This window comes from Spermophilus citellus, assembly GCF_964194105.1.
Source record: "Spermophilus citellus genome assembly, chromosome: 10".
Classification (NCBI taxonomy): domain Eukaryota; kingdom Metazoa; phylum Chordata; class Mammalia; order Rodentia; family Sciuridae; genus Spermophilus; species Spermophilus citellus.
The window spans coordinates 51,393,160-51,400,042 of record NC_138197.1 but is presented as its reverse complement, the minus strand read 5'-3'; the positions used below and the strand labels follow the sequence as shown (position 1 = coordinate 51,400,042).

The window sequence follows — 6,883 nt, the reverse complement described above, 5'->3', positions numbered from 1 at the left end:
GATTAATATGCATCTCACCAAAGCTCCCCATTTTAATGCACCAATTCATTGTCACTTGGAGCTTCAGTGGTTTCATTTTTCATTACTAACAATAATGAGAAATATTCTTGAACATGAATTTTTAGGTGTATCTCTGATTAAATTCATAGACATATATCAAGACATTTACTAGGGTGCCTATCCACTTGTAGACAAGTGTTGAATTTTATCAAATGCTTTTTATTCATCTATTAAGATGGTCATGAGATTTATATCCTCCATTCTGTTGAGGTGGTATATCACGTAAGTTGGTTTTCATATATTGAACCATCCTTGCATCCTAGGGTTAAATCCCACTTTATCATCCCACTTTGACATGCTGTTGAACAGGTTTGCTAGTATTTTTCAGGGTTTTTGAATCTATGTTCACCATGTAGTCTCACCACTCTCAACTAGGACTCCTTACTTTCCCCCAAAGGCCTCTGGTTAGAATAGTACAGGTAAAACTAACAGGAAAAAACAAAACAACAACAAAAATGTACTTCAAGTAACATCGTAGGAGGGAGAATCTACCCTGACCTGGCTCCAAAAAGATATGTGACTAAAGTATAGAAGGACAATATTTTATTATAGGTTCTAAAAAAGAATATGCTTTCTTAAGATGAGAGCCTTTATACGTGCTTCCATAATGAAGGACACACATGTGAACGTCCCTCATCTATAGATTTGCCTGGCTCAGACATGGAACTTCCTTGCAGTTTCTGACTCAGCATGGTGATAACTTTCCAAAAAGGCCAAACCCCCAAGGATAATTCCTAACATATGGAATATTATTCTTATTTGGATTTCTGGTTTACAGGAGGTTAATCCTCTTGTTGACTAGAAATCTTTTGGTTTACCCCCCCCCTTTTCCTGTAGGCGCGCGTGCGTGGACCGGTTTTGGCTTGCCGGGGCGTACAGAGGATTGGCGGCTTTTTCAAAAATAAAGTTTTGTTCCTGCTTGAGTGGCTCGTGATTCTGTGCCCAGCCAAGACATGTAGTTCTGTTTTCTTATAATGTCTTTGTCTAGATTTGGTATTAGTATAATGTTGGCCTCATAAAACTAGTTTAGAAGTTTTCCATTTTCTTCAGTTTTTTGATAGTTTGACAAGGATTGGCATCGATGTTCCAAATGCTGGAAGAATTGAACAATGAAGCCCCATCTGGTCCTGGGCTTTTCGTTGTTTTTGTTGAGAGGTTTCTGATGACTGATCCAGTCTCCCTGCTGGTCATAGGTGTGTCTAGACTTCCTCTTTCTTCTGATGCAGTCTAAGTAGGTTATATGTTTCTAGAAATTTATCCATTTCTTCCAGGTTTTTCACTTTGTTAGCTGGCACTTCTAGTAGCCTCCTGACCCTAATTATTTCTGTGGTATCATGTGCAATATTTCCTCTTTTATTTCTGATTTTATTTATTGGGGTCTCTTTTCTCTCTCTCTTTTTATTAACCTAACTGAAGAGTTGTTAATTTTTTAAAATCTTGATACAAAACCAGTTCAGTTTCCTTTATTTCTGTGTTGTTTTTCTACACTGTTTTATTTATTTCTCTCCTAATCTTTACCATTTCCTTCCCTGTGCTAACTCTGGGTTTGGATGATTCCTCTCTTCCCAGTTCTTTCTAGTTAGGTGATTTAACACGAACAACCTGCCCAGCTTCTTCCCAGAGTTTCTGTGCTGCTTTTGCCTGGAGGTCAGTGGTCCCCACTCTCACCAGCTCTGGGGGTTTTGGTCCTTTTTCTCCTAGCTGTTCAGATGGGCATGACACCTCGCTGTGGTACTCTCATTTCCTCAATGGCTAACGATAGTGAACATATTTTCATGTGCTGACTGGCTATTTGTAGCTCTTTGTGGGTGAACTCTGTACATCTTGCTTATTTTTGTTTATGGTGTTTGACTTCTCCAAGAAGTCAAGCTCCAAGAGTTTTTCTAACTCTGAATACAAGGTCTTTCCCCAAAATGTGGATCATTGGTGTTTTCAATTTTTCTCCCAGTTTCTGGCTCACCTTTCCCTTTTTGTCTTTGAAGAAATATTTTTTTACTTTACAAAGATCAATTTATATTTTTTCTTTTACAGCTAATAAAAGTACTATTTTCATATAGCACGAAGTATAGGTATTTTTGTTAAGACTTGAAGTAATTTGGTATTCAGAATTGGCCATACGATAGCTGATAAGGAGCGGAGGGAAAAAAACATAAATGTTTCTTTCAAAAGCTTAGCTACAAAACACCCATCTTAAAACCAAGAGCTCTGAGGTTTGGTAAAAGGGTTGGAGGTACTAATGACCATTTTGAAATGCAGATGATGGCACAATATCCATTTGTTGGACATGTGTTGCTGTGTGTTCACAGTTTAGAAAGACACTCTGAAAAGGTGGCTTAGCATTTTTCTTTTGCCTTTGACTCCCTTGCAGGAGGAGATTGGAAACTCCCAAGCTACTCCGGGGGGCTCTGCTTCCACATGACCAGGCTTGTAGGATGTCAAAGTAACTACAGGTTAACAAAACAATTTTATTTGAAACTAGGGTTGAATCAAAATTTTGAAAGTAACATAGAAACACGGAAAAGTGGTCTTCTAACTCTTCTATGTTGGAAAAAAGCATGGTTGTCAACCTGGCTTTGCAGATGCTTAGGTAGAGAGAGAGTGTTTGGGAGGCCATGAATTCCACAGTCAGTCTGCAGTTTTGGAGTTTGAATGCCTGGGTTTGATGTGGCTTCTTTGACTTTCAGCAAATAAATTACCCTCTCTGAGGATATGGGTGTTTTTGGTTTTGTTTTCCTTTATAAATAGGGCTGTTACATTTCATGGTTGTTGTAATTATTAAATAACACTGGAAATTTCTAGTACAGAGCCTTGTGTTAGCTCCTCAGGGTAAATACCCAATGGATGTATGTTGAATTGGAATGAGTTGGATATTCAAGGTTGTTGTTTAAGCAAGCAAATTATATTAATCTAATGCAGCTGGTTAGCTCTGATCTCAAGGAAACCTTTCAGACTTTCCCATTACCTATCAAGGGCATACCAAGGAATGCACTACCATATTGTCACTTTTGAGAAGAGGAAAATAAAGTCATAGCAAAGAATGAAGAAGACAACTTCAAAAACAGACTGTATTCCCAAGACTATCTTCTTGTGCTGGGTGCAGTTCCCTCTCTTGAGTAGGCTCCCAGCATGCTTCACACTAGGGCAGCCAGAATGGATTCTGTTGGCCAGTGACCTTGGAGAGGGAGAAGAAATCCACAAGGGAAACATGAATGAGGAAGAAGCAGAATGCTAATCACAAAGTCAGTATTTTCTTATTTCACATTTAGCTCTTAAATAATTTATTGTTCCAACAGATTTTTCAAGTCCCCACAGGTGAGCCTAGCATTCTGGGTATGACAGACAATTCCAAAACCATTTCCCATACTCCCCAGTGAGGGGACAGTATAGATGCAAAGGAGTGACTGGAGGCCAAAACGATTGGTACAGACCAGAGGCATTTCAGGAGTTCAAAAAGAGATCATCCAGAGCAGAGCTACCAGTAAGGCTTTTGAAATGGATGTTAGAAATGTGATAGTAAGACACGTGGACCATCTCCCAGGTGTGGTGAAGAGGGGGACTAAGACCTGAGGGACACAAAGGACATGGGTCCTCGGGTTTTTAGGCTCAGTCAGTCTCAGTTCTATTATTACCCCAAGGCTGTTACCCTATGCAAAAGGCCTTCTCTGCTTCCATGAATTACTTTCTTCAAAAGGAAAAGGGTAAACTTAGCATCAGATATTATGTCCAAGTCTTATACCTCCAGCTATCATGTGGATTCTTAAATTTAAAAATTAATAAGGTACAATATTATAATAGTATATAATACAATATTGCAAGGTTATTTTTTTATGTTCTCCTTTCCCCACAACCCTCATATAAATACCTGGGTGTAGGGCTGGGGATGTGGCTCAAGCGGTAGTGCGCTCGCCTGGCATGCGTGCGGCCCGGGTTCGGTCCTTAGCACCGCATACCAACAAAGATGTTGTGTCCGCCGAGAACTAAAAAAAAAAAATATATCAAAATTCTCTCTCTCTCTCTCTCTCTCTCTAAAAAAAAATAATAATAACTGGGTGTAGGGGACTGGGGCTAAGATAGGAGTGATTTGTATGGCATGATTTCAGGAACAAAGACTTTGCTGAATTGAAAATTGCCTCTCTTGTGTAACACTGACTTTGTGCTCTTAGATAAAGCTTATGAGCTTGTTTTCCCAAGACGGATTCATTTTCTAAGAGTATCTCCCATCTCTCAAACCAACCAATTTCGTAGTTACTTAACTATCAATCCCCTGATCACACTGGAACTTTCAAATCGAACACAGGTTAGACTAGTAGCCTGGACCCCTCTACCTCACAAAAATGTCTCACAGTGGCAAGGGACACATACATGTTGGTTGGTTCCTTAAATATTCACCTAGTGAAGTCCAGGCAGAGGCTTAGAAGCTGCAGTGGAATTGCTGTAAGGCTCAGGATAAGGTTGGGTGTCAGAACACAGGCTTGTGTCATCTGAAATGTTAAGACCAAGACATTTTTAAATAAAAAATAAATTTAAAAAACAGTGGAGAAAACAGTGCCTGAGAATGGAAGGGGGTTCACTACAGATAAAGACAAAAAGAGCATTTCCAAGGGTGTGAAAGAATGAAAGCTTGTTGGCAAATGTCCATTCCTTGCAGGCTGAATCTTCCCATTTGCCCACTTTAGGGTGGCATTTGGTACTTTCCTTTTGCTGGTACATATCACTGTCGACCTCCCTTGTAGAACCTGAACAAGATTTGAGCAGACAGGCAGCAGCAGCATGGGTAGAGTACAGAGTTGAGGCTATCCATGGCTTTGGTTAAAGGATCAGCCTTATTGATGAGGAAGATTTATAGGGAGAAACAATGGAAGATTCATTCATTAAGCAAACACTTCCAAAGCACCATCCTGTGGCAGAGCAATGTGGAAGGGCAGTTAATAGAGAGGAAAAGACTGAGGACACTGAATAGGTAGAGGGTCTTGGGTCAAAAAAGGATCAGCTAACCTTAAAAAGTGAACACATTTCCCTCTGGAACTCAATAGTAACGAGGAAAGTAGGGATGTTAAGGAACAACAATCCTAAGTAAACACTGGAGTCACTCATGAAAACTTGTACTGAGCATTTGTTACCACCAGGCAGCTTTGTGTGTTGCATAAAGGCTGTTGGATGAAGAAGAGAGAGAAAATAGGATTAAAATCGAATTCCAACACTCAAGTTCACCATCTAATGGGGGGGAAATATGACAAATAAGTAACAAAGGCATAATGTTACACATGACACAGTAGAAATGGAAATCCATCCAGATGTCCCCATTGTAGGTGTTGGGGTTCCAGGTTTTTCCAGCCAAAGGCCTGATTCTCAAATAAGAGATCTGCTGCAGCTGAGGGTTTTACCGTCTTCGGAGTTAAGTCATTCTGATTATCAGCTCTTTAGAGCCTTTCTCTACTTGCAGCTGCAGGAGATGCATGCAAACAAGGATCTGTCCGGTTTTCAAACTGGGCTTTCAGTTGTCGGTTGCCCAGCTGTTGGTTACATTTCTGCATAAACAGTGCATCAATGGCCTTTAGCCATCTTCCCAAATATTAGAATACTATTATTATTGCTGTGATTTTCTTCATATACCTCAAAAGCCTGACACAGCACCCACTCTAGTGCATTCTCTTCCACCATTGCACCACAATTCACTACTGCTAAAAGTTTAACCATGAGATCAGAATCAGGCCAGGGACTCTGAGCCACCTTACCAGCGATGGTGTCCTCACCGTCAGCTGGCGGTGAAAACCTAACTTACTGCCTGTTTTCTGGGGACACCCCCAGGTTGAGTTCTATGGAAGGAGACATTAAGACAAATTTGGGGTATAAAATATTTATTATGAATGAAAACCTCTAAAGGAAGGATGAAGAAGCAGGATCAGACAGAAAAAGTTGAAGATGGTAGGGAGCTCCAGAGGTAGGCAATAATTGAGCTCATCAATAATTCTAATTCCCTGGAAAAGCCAGGCAACTAGAGGGCTTTATGTCCTCTTTCCTCAGTCATGGATATGGGCCACTGCTATAGGGATGCAAGCGTAGTGACACAACTGAGGCAGACCCTGAGGGAGCTGAGGGCTAAAGACTGTTAGCTGACCACATTGTCCCTCACTGGGCTGAGAGTCATTCCTTGAAGGGGCAACTGAATAGCTTGTCACAAGCCTGAGCTAAAACAGATGCAACAAGGATAGGTGATGATGTTGGTGATGGACACAAGTGGGAGGGTAGGTAGAGAAGAGATGATAGATACAGAGATGTATATATGGATACCCACACAGAGAAAGGAGGAAGAAGGAGGAGTGGGAACAAGGAAGAGGAATTATGGGGTAGTCTTAACATTTTCTATAAATCAAGAAGGCAAACTAATTTGCAAAGATCAAGGACAGTATGACTGGAGATTTGAAGAAGATGGAATATTTAGAAATATTGGCCAGAAGAGATGTTTTATGTCTTCTGACAGAATTTTTAAATCACCCTGCTATTGCAGATCAGTTTAAGTTTATAGTGTAAATTTTCAGAAGGCCAGTCCTATTGCAGTCTGAGTCTTTATCCCATAGACTTACATTGTCAAGGGAAGTCAAATGAACACTCTGGGTGCAGACTGAATTTGGGGTTGGCATGATGGACCTGGGTAAGTGCCAAATGGATCGATGAGGCAATGTCATAGCTGACTAGGGACCTCAAGTCGCATAGAACATTGAGTGGAGTCAGAAGGCTCCCAAGTGCTGAAAGGAATGATCAGTGGCTTAAGCTATGGTAAGAGTAGAAGATCTTGTGATTCTTATGAGGGAGTAGAAGAGGG

The 6,883-nt window shown here is 40.6% G+C and overlaps 1 long non-coding RNA gene across 1 annotated transcript; it reads right to left on the bottom strand.

Moving 5' to 3' along the window:
- Positions 1–3,040: 3,040 nt before the first annotated feature.
- Positions 3,041–5,195, bottom strand: LOC308657862. The gene is made up of 3 exons (XR_014024080.1): positions 5,056–5,195; positions 4,450–4,541; positions 3,041–3,232 (listed from the first exon to the last, which is right to left on the bottom strand). It is a non-coding gene; the product is annotated as an uncharacterized lncRNA (long non-coding RNA).
- Positions 5,196–6,883: the final 1,688 nt, after the last annotated feature.